A 20,904-nucleotide genomic window follows, 5' to 3' on the forward strand; every position below is an offset into this window, starting at 1 on the left:
AAACCAGTCACAGACCTTCTAGTGTCAGGGCAAGCAGCCCAATCAGAATCACTAAAAGCCTTGAGAGCATGTTCTATGTTGGAGGGAAAGAATAATCCTTGTCCTGGATTGTTCTTCATATATCTCAGGATCCTTATTGCTGCTGCATAGTGATCTTCCAAAGGATTGGAAAGAAATTGACTGAGAGTACTAACAACAAAACATAAATCTGGTCTTGTGTTGGCTAGATATAATAACCTGCCAAGAAGTCTTCTATAGGCATGCACATCTGAATAGGATTTCCCTTCTGTCTTGGAAAATTTTGTTCCTAGCTGTATGGGAGTAGAAACAGGTTGACATCTCAACAATTCTACATCTTCTAGTAACTCTAGAGCATACTTCCTTTGTGACAAATTAATGTCCTATTGAGATCTTGCAATTTATAAGGCCAAAAAATACTTGAGTTCGCCTAGGTCTTTAATCTTTAACTTTGCATTCAATAGAGCCTTCACATTTTGGATTTTCTGGATGTCATCACCTGCCAAGACTATATCATCTACATAAACAAGTAAGATGGTGATATGAGCATAATCACTTTGGACAAAAAGTGAATAATCTGATTTTGATTGTATGTAGCCCAAAGAAAGTAAAGTAGTTGTCAACTTGTAATTCCATTGTCTAGATGCCTGCTTGAGTCCATATAAAGACTTTAACAACTTGCAAACTTGCCCTGGTTTTTCTGTTTTGTAGCCAAGAGGAAGAGACATGTATACTTCTTCATCTAGATCCCCATGTAAAAAAGCATTATTTACATCTAGTTGATGTAAATACTAATGTTTGGAGGCTGTTAAAGCCAAAACCAATCTTACTGTTGTGAGTTTGACAACAGGTGAAAAAGTCTCAAAGTAATCTAAGCCTTCTTGTTGTGTGTAGCCTTTAGGTACAAACCTTGCCTTGTATCGTTCAATACTCCCATCAACATGCCTCTTTATTTTGTATACCCACTTACATTCGATAGGTTGCTTTCCATAAGGTAGATCAGTCAAAGCCCAAGTTTTGGAATTTTCTAAAGCTGCAATTTCTTGATCCATGGCATTTCTCCAACAATCATGTTTGATGGCTTGGTTATAGGTTTTAGGTTCACTAACTTGAGAAAGATTAAGGACATATAACTTATGAAGAGATGATAATGCATCATAAGAGAGATATGAAGAGATAGGATATAAGGTACATGTGGATGACTGAGTGGCAGAAGAAGTAGGTAACATGTTGCAATGATAGTTCTGCAGATAAGGTGATTTATGTTTTGGCCTGGTTGATTTCCTTTGTGGAGTAGTAGTGGCAGGTTCAACATAAACATGTTGAGAGGAAAAAATAACAGGGTCTAGAACAATAGAAGGAGGAGATGTAGGTAGTAAAGAGGGTTGATCAGTAACTTCTGAGAAAATAGGTGATGGAGAGGAAATGATTTTGGTGACAAAATCCAAGGAATTTTGTGTATCAATAGGTGAGTGCTTGTCACTAGTAACAAAAGGAAATATGTTTTCATAAAATACTACATTTCTTGATAGAAAAATTTCCCTAGAGTTTAAATCTAACAAAAGGTAGTCTTTCACTCCTTTTCTAAAACCAAGTAAAACACATTTTCTTGCACGAGGTTGAAATTTTTTCTGAGCTTGAAGAGTTGAAGCATAGCAAAGTAAGCCAAAAACTCATAAGTAAGTAATGTCAGGTTTAACATTGTGTAATAGCTGAGATAGAGAAAAATATGCCAAAACTTTGGAAGGTAAAATATTAATGAGCTGCACAACATAAAGAACAACAAAAGACCAGAAAGTTATGGGCAAATGGGATTGAAACATTAAAGATCTAACAACATTGAGAATGTGTTGATGTTTTCGCTTAACAACTCCATTTTGTTGAGGTATTTCAACACAAGATAATTGATGTTGTATCCCTTTTTGTCTATAAAAATCTGTCATTGCAAACTCATTACCATTATCTGATCTAACAGCTTTTACATCAATGACAAATTGTGTTTTGATATAAGAAACAAAGCCAATAAGTTGTGATCTTGTATCTGACTTACTTGCCATCAATTTAATCCATGTGTGTCTAGACATATCATCCACTATAGTTAAGAAATATTTGAAACCATCAACAGAAGAAGTATAATAGGGCCCCCAAATATCAACATGAATTAAATCAAAAGGAGCTTTTGAAACAGTAGTACTTAATTGAAAAGGCAATTTCCTTTGCTTAGAATAGTGACAAGTATCACAATGAGTGTATTTTGTATCAGGTAAAGTGACATACATGGTGTGTAATTTGATATAACAAGAAGAAGAAGGATGCCCTAGTCTAGAGTGCCAAATATCTAGAGTTAGGTCTTATTGTAGAACAAGCAATGAAATTCTTAGGAGTAATAGAAGCTAGTGAACCAAGGGGTGTGGATGCAGGAACTATCATGATATACAAGCCATCTCTTTCTTCAGCTTTTCCAATCATCTGCAGGATTGACTTGCCCTGTATTTCACATGAAAATTCAGAAATGGTAATTTTACAAGATAAAGACTTAGTTAACTTTGTGACCGAAATAATATTGACTGAAAAATTAGGAACAAACAAGACATTATGTAAAGTAAGGTGTGGGCTAAGAGAAATTGTGCCAGAATAATTAGCAAATGAAGAGTTCTTGTTGGGTAGTGATACTGTAATTGGTGAGATTCTATGATAAGAAATAAAATGAGACAAAGAACTGGATATATGATCAGTAGCACCTGTGTCTAAAATCCATTGGGAATATATATTACCTTGATCCTAAGAAGAAGTGGAAACATTATGAGAACTCACTAGATCGGTAGAATGTGTGACTGTGGGATTAGATTGAGGAAGAAGTGCCAATAAACCATGAATTTGCTCTTAAGAAAGTCCCAGAGTTGAGGAATGTGGTTGCGCTTGAGAATTAGTAGAAGAAGGAACAATTGTAGAAGCATTGAATTTCACAACCTCAAATTGGAAAAAAAAATTCACAACCCGAATCTCCAGAAACTTCTCCAGATTCCTCAAAAATCAATCCAGGGATACGAGTGATTAAAGCACCCAATTGTTTCTCATTGAAAACCCTAGAAAGCAAAGTCAAAACATAAAACATAACGATGCGAGAGTAATAGAGGGAGTAGCCATAGAAGAAGAAATTGTAGGAAGACCAAGAACAAAAGATAGAAGATGAAGATCTTGGCAGTAATAGAATTGGTTGCGGAAGAACGTGAGCAAGAATTAATTTTCTTATGATACCATGTTACAAGAAAAGAAAGGATGAAAATTGTGTATTTTATTTCATCATATAAGGAGAGAGTACAATTGATATATATAATTGTTTAAAAAAATATAAATATGAAATATAAATATGAAAACAGAATATAAATATATGAACATAAATGCTTGAAAAATAAATTAAATCCAATGGTAGAAGAATTCATCAACTAAGTTGTTAGAATCAATAAATAACTAATAGATATAGTATTCTAATATAATAGAAAATTGGGACAGAAAATGTGTCCAAATTATTTATCCTCAATTCACTGTATTTTTATTAATTACATCCAGGTTGCCTCGGGTAAGTACATAAGAAGATAGAAGTAAGACAGTAGGTCACACAAAAATCAGATTTTATTTTTGTCTACATAGATGCAATATATTTTAGTAAAATTATGGAGCCCATGAGTGGGTATGGTTGGTCCATAAGTGTAGAAAATTTATATGCAGTATTTTGTTTAAAAGGAAGGAGAAGTTTGCTATGTATGTATGCGGGTTTTGGACGTCAAGAAAATGAGGTTGTGGAGCCCATGTGTTGTTTGGTTTTGGTAATTGATATTTAGAAAGAAAAAAAAAATACAAAATTTCTAGACATAAATGGAAGAAAATATTAGTATATTTATTCATTAGGCTGGAGTTTGGTGTAAGTCGACCATTAAATAGTGTTATTAATTAATTATTAAGGTGCTGGATTTTATATGGTAAATTTAGTAATTGTTAACTACACCATTAAATATTAATTGTTAAGTTGGTGTTAAAGCATGATAAATTAATTGAAGTTATTGTAGTTGTTGTGGTACACTAAACTTTATGAATATTAGATCTTAGCTTTATTGGATGTGATATGTTGTATATTAATTGTACATATGTGATAAACATTAACTGCACTCTAATTGTTTGTGTTTATATATACCTGTGTTTATTCGATGATAGTATAATGTATGTTATACGATAGCTAATTACAGATTATTTTGGAGCCACACATTGACAGAGAAGGGATCTACTATGGGAAATTTTATTATAATGATTTGGGAATTTATGGAATGTATAAGTTGCAATCAATATTTTATTTATTTAAATGGAGCTATTTACGATAATGATTAAAGTTATAATAAATTAAATCTCTTTAAAACTTCTCAAACTTTGTCTTTGGTACACTTTATGTAAATGTAATAGGTTTTCTTCTAATAATTTTTTTCAATTTATTCTCGATCTTTTCAAATTTTAATTTTTCCACACTTTTATGATATCCAAATTAGGGTATTAAAGGCACCATTCGAAAAGTGTTGGATAAACGAAAGACTTTGGAAATGAACATACAAGAAACAAGAGGAATACAAGATAAAGCTATATGAAAATTGGCAATCGGCCTATATCTCATTACTCTTAAATAAAAAAAATTTAAACTTAAATTTATTTTATTCCTTCCAATGTGAAACTTTATTCATATTATTACATCAAGAATGAATCTCATTACAACCAACACTTTATCATGAATATTCGAATCAGAAAAATATACACTAAATGGTTGGACACTTTTGTAGACAAGAATCCATCACTTCAGACACAACACCGCTAGCATCTGACATACAAAATGAATTATTAGAAATATAAAAAAACATATTAATTGAAATATGAAAAATATGAGAGCAATGTTGTAAGAGTTTGAATACCAATTTTGATGTTTATGGACTTCTTAACTCCACAACGAGTAATGCACTCGGAAGCTTCTTTAGACATTTTTGGACATTTTGCAATACACTCGTCAACACATATTGGATAAGCAAGTCCAGCTATAAGACAATCTACCTCACATTTAGATCGACATGAAAGTTTAGCTTCTGAAAAACACAGCATAATCATTAGCAGAACAACAACACCAACATTTTTCATCTCATTTGCCATAACTTCTTTTCAACCCTCTACTATATCAAAACTTTGTCTATAACTTAATTTTATGTGGTATCTTTCAAGGGAAGCCAAACATGCTTATATAGGAAAAAAATAACAACCAATTTTAGAATTATATTAATAATATCAATTAGGATGAATGTGATTTGCACTCCTTAAAGGATGGATTTTGAAACTTATTAATGAATTGTTGAGGTTCATGTCTTAAATAAATAATTCAAATTGAGATCTAAAAAAAACATTTTTTTAGATGATTTTTCTTTAGTAAGATCTTAAAATGAATGTGACATGGACTTAAAAAAATTAAGTTAGGACATTATATTATAAATATTAAAATGATTTAATATATACTAGTGAAAACCTATGTAATAGATACATTTATGTTTACTTTTTTTAAAATAATAAAAGATAATAAATTGTTATTGTTGTTATTATTATAAATATAAAATTAAATATAAATAATTTCAGTAATTTTTTTGTAAATAATTTTTATGGATCCAGATGTAAGACCCATGAAAAAAAAAATATTTAAATTTAATAAATAGTTATTTTTTTTATTTTTTATTTTTATTTTTATAAAGTTAATAAAAGTATGGTAAAAAAAAAATTAAAAATTATGATAGGTAACAATAATAATAATTTCAAAGGAAGGAGTTTAAAAATTTGAGAATTTATTTTAAAAGTTAAAAAAAAAAAAAAAAATGAATGAATAGTAAATAGTGAATAGTGAATAGTGAATAGTGAATAGTTAAAAAAAAAATATTAAAATAAATTGTGGAAGAGGACACTCCACGTAGAATCAATTATTCAGAGATAAGAATGGTGAATAAAAAATAATTTTTGAATAGTAAAAATGAATAGTAAAAGTGAATAGTAAAAATGAATAGTAAAAATGAATAGTAAAAATTTTTGGCTATAAATAGCCAAGGGGGGGAGGATGAAGATTTGCACCAAAATTCTAGGGAAATTGTGAGAGGAGAGAGTTGGAGGAAATTCTAGTTGAAGAGGGGAAATTCTGGAAGTTTCTGGAGAACGGTTTGAGAAGAGGAACCTAAGTCTGGAATAGAGGTAAGGGGAGTTACATTTTGTTTGGTATTATTTTGAGTCTTGTATATGTTGCTTTTGGTTGATCTTAAATCTTGAGTGTGAAGTATTTTGTTTCTGTATGATTTTGAATTTTTGATGAGAACATGCTTTTGTGCTTAGATCCAAGTGTGATAGTTGTAAAATGTGATGTTGATTATGTTATGCATATGTATGCTATTAATTGCCTATGGATGGATTAGAAGTTGTCTAACCGGCTCTGCCAGATTCAACTTCTTGTTTCCCCATACTTTATATTGTTTTCCTTTTTCGTTTTTATTTTTGGAAGGATTAGAAGTTGTCTAACCGGCTCTGCCAGATTCAACTTCTTATTTCCCCAAACCTGTTATTATTCTTATTATTTAATTACGTTGTATTCTTGGAAGGATGAGAAGTTGTCTAACCGGCTCTGCCAGATTCAACTTCTTGTTTCCCCATACTTTATATTGTTTTCCTTATTCGTTTTTATTTTTGGAAGGATTAGAAGTTGTCTAACCGGCTCTGCCAGATTCAACTTCTTATTTCCCCAAACCTGTCATTATTCTTATTATTTAATTACGTTGTATTCTTGGAAGGATGAGAAGTTGTCTAACCGGCTCTGCCAGATTCAACTTCTTGTTTCCCCAAGAGTTTTTATTAAGTTTATTTTAATGATTATCAAACATTTGATTCTTCTCCGTTGACTATTTATAGTAAGATTTTATTATTGTTAATTTGTTTGTAATATATTTATCTTGTATGATTTCTGTGTTGAATGTATTTTATGATGTTGATATGAAATTATGAATCTGAACATGATATGAGTTTTATGAGGAGATTTTGTAATAGTATGACATGAGTTGAGGAAAATGAGCATGATATGAGTCTCATGGAGAGATTCTATATTGGTATGGTATTAGTGTATATGTTGATGTTGAGGGTCCTGTTGTTGGTGGTTATCCTAAAACTCTAATAATCTTCCAGTATCAATTAGAGAAGGATGTGTTATGTGGTGAGAGTAGTAGGAGGTCCTAGTCTATGTTTATAGACATTAATGGATTAACCTTGTGGGTGATATGATATATTATATTTGGCCAAAATTTTTGTTGTTGAAATCACCACAAGTGCATGACCACCCGAGACTTCCATCAACATTATATCCGGATAATAGAGTCTAGAATGATAATTGCATTTTACATGAATTTATGGTGAATGTATTACGTATAGCAATAGTGTAATGTTTTTCTTTGAATGTTGCATGGTAGCTCACCCTTACTTGTTTGTTTGTGCCGGAAAAATCTTATTTTTGCGATGATCGTATAATGTTTTTGTTATACGGGAGCAGATGAGGGAACGACGTCTGAACCAATTCAAGTGAAGGAGGAAGCAGCAGAAAAATGAAGAATATTTTAAGAAGAAAAAAAATAAAACATAAATAAAATTAAGAGTGTTTTATTTATGTGTGAAATTATAATGTATTTATAGTGTGAACTATGTTACTCCTAAATGGAGGATTGTAATATTGTACGATGTTTTCTTTATTAATGAAATAAATTTGGGTGTGAGATGTTTTATATTTTGGGGTGTTACATTTAGTGGTATCAGAGCAGTTCGTCCTTAGAACTTGCGGGTTGTGTGCCTTTCCGTGAAGAGTTGAGTATAAATGACATGAATTGTCATGTCTTTCGAAGTTTAAAACATAGAATGAGTGCAACCGACTTAAGGTTTTAAGAATAGAAAAGCATCTTGATAAAGAGAAATGAGGGTGCACACTCATGACTTTATCAAAGAGGAATTTCCTTTCTTAATTCTGAAGGTTTGAGGTAAGAAAGAGTTAGAGTTTTAGTGTTGTTTCCTGTAGTAATTCATGTCTTGTTCTTGCCTTTGTGGTGGTGTAATGTGCTCTATAATAGTAGAGGAATGCAGATTCAAGGACAACTTGAGTTGTATACCTTTATTAGAATTAGTTTAAGCCTTTGAGACAAATTCTTGCCTCGAAGATAAGGTGTTAGAAGACTAAAAATTTAGGCTTCAAAGGAAGAGTAAAGATGTTGGTGTTTAGAAGTAATGTTTTAAGAAGTTTTCCAGAACCAAATCAGGAGATTAGATATCTTACGAAGAGTTGAGTTCAAAGGCTAGATTAAGAGAAGCTCTGGATAAGCATGAATGTAGCAAGGTTTGAGAAATCAGTTTCGTTTACTATATCAGTAACATTAAAAGTCATAAGAGAAGGAAGTGTTGGTGAGAAACGGAGTGGCATTGTGTGAGATTGGTAACATGGATCGATGTATCAGTAATGGTTGGAATCTCAATAAGATAGTGGTTAAAAAAAAATAAATAAATAAATAAGTAGAAGAAGAAGATTTTGAGAAGCAGTCAGATAAGGCATAGAGTATAGAAGAAATGAAGTATTTTAAGATCTTAGTCTAAGTGAATAATTGTCATTCTTTCATAGATTTAAGGCGTGATCATAAGAGAGGTTTGATAGTTTCAATTCGATTTTAGGTGGTTATAGTTTTAAGAAGTGTTGAGTTTAAGGAAAACAAACGATTATATATATCAGAAGTTGATCAAGTTAAAAATGGGTTTAACGAAGATAAGTGGTGAAGAAAAGACAAATCTTTATGGTGTATGAATCCTTGGTTGGTGTTGTGAAGTAGGTATTAGAATTTTCACATGATATTATCTTGGATTATTAGTCTGTGTGTAATTTACATATATTATGTCTAGTATAGGGTTGTTGTAGTACCGTTCAGTTAGGTGCTGATTTAGTACTGTTTGGTTTGTTACCGTTCGGTCAAATGATTATTGGGAATCGTTCGGTCAAGTGTTGAGTTGTTACCGTTCGTTCAAATGATTATTAGGTTCCATTCGATTAAACTCGTTTTAAGATGGTCAGTTTTAGGAAATTAATTTTCTTAGATAAAATTCATCAAACAGTGGGTATGCGTAAAATGTAAAAAGTATAGAGAGCAAGAAAATTCAACACAGAATTTTTATCCTGGTTCGATTCAAAAGAATCTACATCCAGTTGATAATCACAATAAAGAGTGATTAACGTTTTCACTAAATTTTTTTAAAGATTTACAATAGAGTGAATAAAAAGAATGATAAAAACTCTCCTTCGGCAAACGAACCAGAACAGCACAGATTAAAATCTTCCTTCGATAGACGAACCGGTAGTTGACCGTCTTGACAACTCAAAGAGAACCGCTCCGATTTTCCACACACTGTATTCTTAAAAAGCTCATAGCTATTTCCTTAGAGTTTTAGAAGAACCTTATATAGCCAACTATTCTGAAATCACAGAGATAAATTATAACTGTCATAGATAAACGATTAACCATTACCCCGAAGATGGTCTTACCCTTGTAATAAATAAAATCTATCTTACACTACTTAAACAAATTAATGCTACTAGATAAAAAAAAAAAAAAAAAAAAAAAAAACCGACAGATCTGACTTACCTTACCGTGAATCAAGAGAAAGAAAAAATGATAGTTAGTTAGTTTACGTTAGATTTAATTAATAATACTAATAATACTACTACTACTAATAATAAAGATGTTCTAGAGTCGATCAGAAGTGATCGTTAATTATTACACTCCAACAAAAATAAAATAAAATAAAATCATAAAGACTATTCATCGGTAGAAGGCGGTCGTAAGGAAAGCCCCGTGGAAGGAGCTTTGATGCGAAACGGCATGGGTGGAGTAACTTTCTCTTCTTCTTCATGTATAGCGGGGATGGGAAAGAGATCTAGGAGCCTTGGAGCCTGTGGAATTACCCATGAAGGATCTTCGGTAGTGAAAAAAAAAAAAATTATAATAATAATAATAGTAGTAGTCAGAGATAAATAAAGAAAATTAGAAAAAAAAAAAAAAAAAGTTTACCATACATAAACGGCGGAAGGAGGGCATATGAAGGTTCAGATGTACCAGGGACGTTTTGCGGCAAGCGTCGATGTTTCACCCGATTTCCATGGTTTTGAAACCAACAATAGACGCTATATTCTCCAACTTCTCCGTACTCCTTGAGTCGTCCTGTAATCTCGCGAATTTGATCTCGACTAGGATTAATGATCCCATGATTGAAGATGTTCAGCAAGATTCCAACTTGTTCCGGGGTAGATCGCCATCGTTTATGAACTGTCTTGGCTTCCATGTCCATTTTCTAAGTTTTTGGTGCATAAAGTAAAGTAAAAGTAAAAAGATTTATTACAGTGAAGTCAGGTTCCAATTTAAGTTAAGTTTTTCATTTTGCTTCTTCTTGTTAGTTCAATTTTCATTGTCCAATTTTTGAAGTCTCAATGTCCAAAAATAGATCTGTTTCACGGTCCTCGCAAATGTTCCTAAACGGATCTATGTTCGTGTCCATTTTGTGCATACATATAAAGTTTTTTTTTTCTAAAGTTTCATTTTTATGGGGTACGTGGCGTTGTTCTACCCGATTGTCTCTGCCATACCTTCAAACGAAGGGAGATTAACGTCTGGTTTCCAGCCGATATACCCTTATCTTTGTTAAGACAGTGTATTCTTAGTTTTAGTTAATAAAAAATGAAAAATAGTAGAAGAAGAAAGCAAGTAAAGGAGCAGAAGTAATATAACGAGCGGAAAGTAAAGAAGAAAGTAGAATATAATTGCGAGTAATAAAAGCTCAGAAAAGAAAAAGTGCATGAAAGGAAGCAAGAAGAAGAAAGGAAAGAAAAGAAGCAAGAAGTAAAGAAGAAGGAGAAGCTGGGTAAAGGAAAGGAAAAGATAAGAGAAAAGAAGTACTTACTCGAGGCGGAGCAAAGCCCTGGAACATAAAGATTGAAGCTTGCCGAAAGGCTCTCCGATCTATCACACTCAGTCGTTCTAATCCCACAAGCTCTCACACTCAGAACTCTCAGCGCTCAGATCTCACTCACACCCAGAGGATCGCTCGAAAGCTCTCTCACTTAGAAGACCTCACACTCTCTCACACACTCAAAAATCGCAACGCCTCAAAGTGTCGCTCAACGCGGTTCGCTCCTCCTTATATAGCCAAAATCTCACTGTGCCCACAGTTCCGGTCAGGCATACCGGAGGCTTCAATAGTATCGGTTAAAAAAAATAATAATAATAATAATAAATAAATGGTAGTAGTATCTAATCTTTTCTGCATTTTGGAAGTATAAAATATTCAAATTAGAAAGGATCTTCTAGTAAAATAATTTAACCATTCGGTATAGAAGGTCATATGATAAAATGGTTTGGAGAAATATCAACTTAGTCAGAGTGGTTTGGAATAGGAAAACAGGTGACTATACATGGGAATTAGAAGATGATGTAAAACATTCTTATCCCCATCTTTTTTTGTGAAGTGTCGAATTTTCGAGGTCGAAAATTTTTGTTGTTGGGGAGAATGTAAGACCCATGAAAAAAAAAATATTTAAATTTAATAAATAGTTATTTTTTTTATTTTTTATTTTTATTTTTATAAAGTTAATAAAAGTATGGTAAAAAAAAAAATTAAAATTTATGATAGGTAACAATAATAATAATTTCAAAGGAAGGAGTTTAAAAATTTGAGAATTTATTTTAAAAGTTAAAAAAAAAAAAAAATGAATGAATAGTAAATAGTAAATAGTGAATAGTGAATAGTGAATAGTGAATAGTTAAAAAAAAAATATTAAAATAAATTGTGGAAGAGGACACTCCACGTAGAATCAATTATTCAGAGATAAGAATGGTGAATAAAAAATAATTTTTGAATAGTAAAAATGAATAGTAAAAGTGAATAGTAAAAATGAATAGTAAAAATGAATAGTAAAAATTTTTGGCTATAAATAGCCAAGGGGGGGAGGATGAAGATTTGCACCAAAATTCTAGGGAAATTGTGAGAGGAGAGAGTTGGAGGAAATTCTAGTTGAAGAGGGGAAATTCTGGAAGTTTCTGGAGAACGGTTTGAGAAGAGGAACCTAAGTCTGGAATAGAGGTAAGGGGAGTTACATTTTGTTTGGTATTATTTTGAGTCTTGTATATGTTGCTTTTGGTTGATCTTAAATCTTGAGTGTGAAGTATTTTGTTTCTGTATGATTTTGAATTTTTGATGAGAACATGCTTTTGTGCTTAGATCCAAGTGTGATAGTTGTAAAATGTGATGTTGATTATGTTATGCATATGTATGCTATTAATTGCCTATGGATGGATTAGAAGTTGTCTAACCGGCTCTGCCAGATTCAACTTCTTGTTTCCCCATACTTTATATTGTTTTCCTTTTTCGTTTTTATTTTTGGAAGGATTAGAAGTTGTCTAACCGGCTCTGCCAGATTCAACTTCTTATTTCCCCAAACCTGTTATTATTCTTATTATTTAATTACGTTGTATTCTTGGAAGGATGAGAAGTTGTCTAACCGGCTCTGCCAGATTCAACTTCTTGTTTCCCCATACTTTATATTGTTTTCCTTATTCGTTTTTATTTTTGGAAGGATTAGAAGTTGTCTAACCGGCTCTGCCAGATTCAACTTCTTATTTCCCCAAACCTGTCATTATTCTTATTATTTAATTACGTTGTGTAACACCCCAAAATATAAAACATCTCACACCCAAATTTATTTCATTAATAAAGAAAACATCGTACAATATTACAATCCTCCATTTAGAAGTAACATAGTTCACACTATAAATACATTATAATTTCACACATAAATAAAACACTCTTAATTTTATTTATGTTTTATTTTTTTTCTTCTTAAAATATTCTTCATTTTTCTGCTGCTTCCTCCTTCACTTGAATTGGTTCAGACGTCGTTCCCTCATCTGCTCCCGTATAACAAAAACATTATACGATCATCGCAAAAATAAGATTTTTCCGGCACAAACAAACAAGTAAGGGTGAGCTACCATGCAACATTCAAAGAAAAACATTACACTATTGCTATACGTAATACATTCACCATAAATTCATGTAAAATGCAATTATCATTCTAGACTCTATTATCCGGATATAATGTTGATGGAAGTCTCGGGTGGTCATGCACTTGTGGTGATTTCAACAACAAAAATTTTGGCCAAATATAATATATCATATCACCCACAAGGTTAATCCATTAATGTCTATAAACATAGACTAGGACCTCCTACTACTCTCACCACATAACACATCCTTCTCTAATTGATACTGGAAGATTATTAGAGTTTTAGGATAACCACCAACAACAGGACCCTCAACATCAACATATACACTAATACCATACCAATATAGAATCTCTCCATGAGACTCATATCATGCTCATTTTCCTCAACTCATGTCATACTATTACAAAATCTCCTCATAAAACTCATATCATGTTCAGATTCATAATTTCATATCAACATCATAAAATACATTCAACACAGAAATCATACAAGATAAATATATTACAAACAAATTAACAATAATAAAATCTTACTATAAATAGTCAACGGAGAAGAATCAAATGTTTGATAATCATTAAAATAAACTTAATAAAAACTCTTGGGGAAACAAGAAGTTGAATCTGGCAGAGCCGGTTAGACAACTTCTCATCCTTCCAAGAATACAACGTAATTAAATAATAAGAATAATGACAGGTTTGGGGAAATAAGAAGTTGAATCTGGCAGAGCCGGTTAGACAACTTCTAATCCTTCCAAAAATAAAAACGAATAAGGAAAACAATATAAAGTATGGGGAAACAAGAAGTTGAATCTGGCAGAGCCGGTTAGACAACTTCTCATCCTTCCAAGAATACAACGTAATTAAATAATAAGAATAATAACAGGTTTGGGGAAATAAGAAGTTGAATCTGGCAGAGCCGGTTAGACAACTTCTAATCCTTCCAAAAATAAAAACGAAAAAGGAAAACAATATAAAGTATGGGGAAACAAGAAGTTGAATCTGGCAGAGCCGGTTAGACAACTTCTAATCCATCCATAGGCAATTAATAGCATACATATGCATAACATAATCAACATCACATTTTACAACTATCACACTTGGATCTAAGCACAAAAGCATGTTCTCATCAAAAATTCAAAATCATACAGAAACAAAATACTTCACACTCAAGATTTAAGATCAACCAAAAGCAACATATACAAGACTCAAAATAATACCAAACAAAATGTAACTCCCCTTACCTCTATTCCAGACTTAGGTTCCTCTTCTCAAACCGTTCTCCAGAAACTTCCAGAATTTCCCCTCTTCAACTAGAATTTCCTCCAACTCTCTCCTCTCACAATTTCCCTAGAATTTTGGTGCAAATCTTCATCCTCCCCCCCTTGGCTATTTATAGCCAAAAATTTTTACTATTCATTTTTACTATTCATTTTTACTATTCACTTTTACTATTCATTTTTACTATTCAAAAATTATTTTTTATTCACCATTCTTATCTCTGAATAATTGATTCTACGTGGAGTGTCCTCTTCCACAATTTATTTTAATATTTTTTTTTTAACTATTCACTATTCACTATTCACTATTCACTATTTACTATTTACTATTCATTCATTTTTTTTTTTTTTTTAACTTTTAAAATAAATTCTCAAATTTTTAAACTCCTTCCTTTGAAATTATTATTATTGTTACCTATCATAAATTTTAATTTTTTTTTTTACCATACTTTTATTAACTTTATAAAAATAAAAATAAAAAATAAAAAAAATAACTATTTATTAAATTTAAATATTTTTTTTTTCATGGGTCTTACACGTTGTATTCTTGGAAGGATGAGAAGTTGTCTAACCGGCTCTGCCAGATTCAACTTCTTGTTTCCCCAAGAGTTTTTATTAAGTTTATTTTAATGATTATCAAACATTTGATTCTTCTCCGTTGACTATTTATAGTAAGATTTTATTATTGTTAATTTGTTTGTAATATATTTATCTTGTATGATTTCTGTGTTGAATGTATTTTATGATGTTGATATGAAATTATGAATCTGAACATGATATGAGTTTTATGAGGAGATTTTGTAATAGTATGACATGAGTTGAGGAAAATGAGCATGATATGAGTCTCATGGAGAGATTCTATATTGGTATGGTATTAGTGTATATGTTGATGTTGAGGGTCCTGTTGTTGGTGGTTATCCTAAAACTCTAATAATCTTCCAGTATCAATTAGAGAAGGATGTGTTATGTGGTGAGAGTAGTAGGAGGTCCTAGTCTATGTTTATAGACATTAATGGATTAACCTTGTGGGTGATATGATATATTATATTTGGCCAAAATTTTTGTTGTTGAAATCACCACAAGTGCATGACCACCCGAGACTTCCATCAACATTATATCCGGATAATAGAGTCTAGAATGATAATTGCATTTTACATGAATTTATGGTGAATGTATTACGTATAGCAATAGTGTAATGTTTTTCTTTGAATGTTGCATGGTAGCTCACCCTTACTTGTTTGTTTGTGCCGGAAAAATCTTATTTTTGCGATGATCGTATAATGTTTTTGTTATACGGGAGCAGATGAGGGAACGACGTCTGAACCAATTCAAGTGAAGGAGGAAGCAGCAGAAAAATGAAGAATATTTTAAGAAAAAAAAATAAAACATAAATAAAATTAAGAGTGTTTTATTTATGTGTGAAATTATAATGTATTTATAGTGTGAACTATGTTACTCCTAAATGGAGGATTGTAATATTGTACGATGTTTTCTTTATTAATGAAATAAATTTGGGTGTGAGATGTTTTATATTTTGGGGTGTTACACCAGATATTACGTTAAAATAGAAAAAAAGAGTTAAATAATTTGTGTGTGTGTGTCTGTGATGAAAAATTTAAATTAAGATATATAATGATTGATTAATAATAACGTTAGAAAAAATATATATAACTTTTGATTAAATAATAATAATTAAAAAGGTTAAATACAATATAATTATTGATTAAATTAATAATAATTAAAATATTAATGAATAAAGAAATTAATTTAAAAAAATATTAATAGTAATAATAACATTAATATTTGAAGAAAAATGTTAAAATAAAATATAATTATTGATTAAAATTACAAAATTAGTAAAGATAGTTATATTAATAATTAAAAGTGAATATAATTAAGAGTGAATAAATTAAAAGTTAATATAATAATAATTACAATATTAATGACTAAAGAAATAAATTAAAAAATATTAATTGTAATAATAAAATTAATATTTTAAGAAAAATGTTAAAATAAAATATAATTATTGAATAAAATTACAAAATTAGTAAAGATAGTTATATTAAGAATGAAAAGTGAATATAATTAAATTTTAATAAATTAAAAGTGAATATAATAATAATTACAATATTAATGACTAAAGAAATAAATTAAAAAAATATTAATTGTAATAATAACATTAATAATTAAAGAAAAATGTTAATATTTATAGATTTTGCATTGTCTAATATTTATATTTTAATAGTTTACTCTTTTCATTTTTTACATGATATATCGTTTGTAAGTTTAAATTATCTACTATTTACATTTTTATACATCTTCTAGCCTTTGTATTTTTACAAAGTCTTTACACTTTTCTACAAGGTTTATCATTTGTAGCTTTAGGTTGTGTACTTTTCACATTTTTTTTATTGTCTAACTTTTGTATTTTTATCAAGTTCATACAATATTTTGTAGGTCGTTTATCCTTTTATTCTTAAAGATTTTACTCTTTATATTGTTTTTCATATTCCTATAATTCAAATTGAAAAGTCTAAATAATGCTTCATGTCTTAAAAAAATGTATTTCAAAATGAATCTATAATAAATAATAATAATAATAATAAAATAGTTCATAACAAATAAAAATAATCATAAAATAATTTATAATAAATAATAATAAATATATAAATATAAAAAATAATAAAACATATGTGAAACCATATATAGGAAACCAGATGATACAAGTTGAAATCAAAAAACAATATATGTGAAACCGAATTAGGCGAATCAATACTTACACTAATAAAATCATACAAGTTTAAATGATTTCAACTATCAATACAAATTTATCATAACAAAATAATGTTGAATTTTCCACTTATATTAATTAAATGATATAGTAAAATGAGTTTATTAAAGGATTGATATAATAGAACAAGTATAAACAAACAATAAACGAGTGTGTTAATTTGTTAATATACATAAGAGGAGTATCATATTATAAATATGTTCATATATATATATTAAACAAGTTTGTGCAACATCTTTGCATTTCCAATCCTATCAATAAGTACAAAATTACAAATAATCACTAATCTACATTTTTTTCATAATTTATCTTTTATGTTTTTAAATTGTCTACTTTTTATACTCTGATGTATAGTCTAACATTTATTTAATTTTTTGTGAATCATCTAGCTTTTGTATTTTTACTGTCTACTATGTACTCCTTTTGTTGATAGTCTAAGTTTTATATTTTTCTAGAGTCTATTTTTTACACTTTTATACATATATAGTCTATCATTTGTAGTTTTAGATTTTAATACTCTTAACATTTTTGTACACAGTCTAACTTTAAAATTTTTATTAAATTTATTCAACATTTTGTACATATATCTTTTTTATTATTAAATAATTTACTCTTTATATTTTTGTGCATCATTTAGTATGTATTTTTTTTAAAATTTAATTTAAATTCTTTATTTTGATTAAGTTGATCATAATATATTATTTAAAATAATTATATAAAATATATTTTTTATTAAAACCATATATAACTAAAATATATTCACATTATAAAAATAATTAAAATATTATTATTTATAAAATTAAATATTTATATTAAATTATAATTATATTTCTATAAACTCAAATTAATAAAATAAATAATTACATCGGGTCAAGCAAGTAAAAGACTATATCTAAAAAAAGCTCAAACTTTTTTTAATTTTATTAATTTTCTATTAAATTAATTAAAAAACTGTTTAAAAAAAGTCTTAATTTTTTTAATACTAATACATCTCCATTAAATTAATTATAAAATTATGTTTTAAAAAAAGGTCTCAAATTTTTTTAAATAATAATAAATCTCTATTTAATTAATTATAATATTATGTTTGAGAATAATATTTAATTAAATTATTATAATTGCTTTTTACTTTTTATTGGTATTAAAATGATATTTGTGACATCCCAAATATATAGCAGATATATATGCAAAGACATCACCAATTTATAATATTAGAAAGCAGTTAAGAGATGTACTTAAAGTATTATAGGATTACATTATTCTAGAATTTACTAAGAAATTAAAACTAGAGTATTCCAAAATATGTCCAGAATTTGAAACTTAAAACATAACAAGGTTCTTCAAAATGACATAAGAGAACTAAGAATCTCTAGTGAGTCTAAACTGCAACATCATCTACCTTTCTCTCCAATGTTGCCTCCAAAGAAACCTCATCTTCCTCTGCTCACATCCAAGTGGATGATCATTGCAAAAGAAAACACATACAACAAGCACACAAACAAGCAAGGGTGAGCTAATTATATAAAAGCATGCATCATATCAAGCACATAACATACAAGAGTTAACTTAAATCAAAGCAGTTTAAGGCATACATCCTAGCATGTTATCTTCTAGACTTAACTCGTCCGGACTTTAGAATGATAGTCGAGCTATGACGGGTCCTGCACTCGTGGTGACTTATGAAACTTGGGTTCCCCACCCTGCCACACTCACGAGGTTAGCCTATTCCGAGCCTTAAGGCATACTGGAAGCCCCTAAGACTAAGACCTCCTGCTACTCCTCACCACATGGATTAATCTCTCTACTTGAGTATGATTAGCCATTGGAGTTTCAGAATGACCCCAAGACTGAGCTCCTACTTTCATTCTAAAACACTAAGGATCTTACCAAGAGATGCTACACAGATGGAACTTGATTTACAACTTGGATCATATTTTCATCACTTTGTAATCATATACTTTATGCCATAATCAACATATACACAATCTCAACAATATACATTACTCACCACTCACAAATTATAAAAATAACATCTCCACAATTGAATCTAAGTTAATCAATACCAAGAACCAAACAGCTTCAACTAACCCATAACAGCTCATAAAATGCATCAATTTATACATACCTACAAGTAATATAATTATTGATTAACACTCACGTTTCAATATATATTACGTTACGTATCTTTTATATATATATATATATATATATATATATATATATATGTTTATATATGGAAACTTACTTTAAATTCCAAACACACAGTGACTGATTTCCTAAAATTATAATTGACTAGAAATTAACACATGATAACTTTATGCATCTACAATCAACTTGTTTTATTTTATTTTCATCCTAGTAGAGATCTTTCTTTACCCCAATTGGTCACCGGAGAGGACCCAAATGTCTGAACGCATCAAACTCACCTTCGACGCCAGCACATATGACTAGTCACAACTAACTAGACGAGGTCAGGGCTGCTCTATGATCAGGGATGTGCCAACTCAGGTTTTTAAGGTTCCTCTATCCTACCAACAAAGAAAGGCTCTCAACAATTAACAATTAATTTATTTAAATTATCTACCCTGTTCTTATGCTCTAAATCTGAAATGTCTAATTTTAATATTTTCACTTCCTCTCATAGCAACCTCAAACAGTACCTGTACATCTATTTAATACCCATATACATGCTATTACAGAACCCTTGCTCCAGACCTTCCAACAAGATCAATTTCAGCCAACAAACTCATTCAAAACAGATTAAATTCATCACATCACAACATGCACAATTTCACAATTTCAGTTATAACACCCAATACGATAAAAGTCATAAAACAGTTTCACAAGAGCACACCAGTTCAACATTCATATGCATATATTTTTATAAAATAAATTCATACAAAAATAATTAGCTCCCCTTACCTGGAAAGCTTAACAGTACCACTCCTAGGAATGCTCTAGCAGTACCTCCTCACAGAAGCGAGTTTGACAGCACCTATAAGCCACCAAAAATTGGTGTAGAGCACATTTCTTAGAGCTGGAAGGGACAAAGAAACTAAAGGAAAAGCTACCAGTAGTAGGCAACTAGCAAGTTGCATGGCTTAGGTTCAAGAACGGTTGAAGAAAAGGGAAAAAAAACACTTACCGGTCGGAATGGAAAAACGTTCGGTTAAAACTGAAGCCCTTGGTGCAGCGAGCACGAAAACACCTTCAAATCAAAATTTGATCGGTTCAGTGAAGAGAAAATCTAGAGAGAAGGCAGAGAGAATTTTAGGGCAAGGGTTTTAGAGAGAGAAAGAAAGCTGGCAAAATGAAGGAATTCTGATTTTTAGAAAACCCCTTCCTAAGGTCATGGGACCTTAGCTTATGGGCTGACTGCCTCAACATAAGGTCCAATAGCCTTATTATTTTCATGCTCTTACAATATTAAATGAGATAAAACTTTTTTTTCATAAATTATAATTTGGTTTAGAAAAATTTATGTGTTAGAAAACTTTGAATTTTTCTTAGGCATGATATGATATGACAGTTTATTTACCGTTACTAAGAACGTATTATCAAAAGATAAAAAGATATGCACATTGATGAAGCTAAGTAAGAGGTTTTCTTTCATTTTTTGAAAAATATAGAAAAATGGATTTGAAATTGCAATTATTTCTGTCAAAGAAATTGCTTTTGAAATGGAT

This window comes from Vigna umbellata, chromosome 3, assembly GCF_029865625.1.
Source record: "Vigna umbellata cultivar VRB3 chromosome 3, Vumbellata_1.0, whole genome shotgun sequence".
NCBI lineage: Eukaryota > Viridiplantae > Streptophyta > Magnoliopsida > Fabales > Fabaceae > Vigna > Vigna umbellata.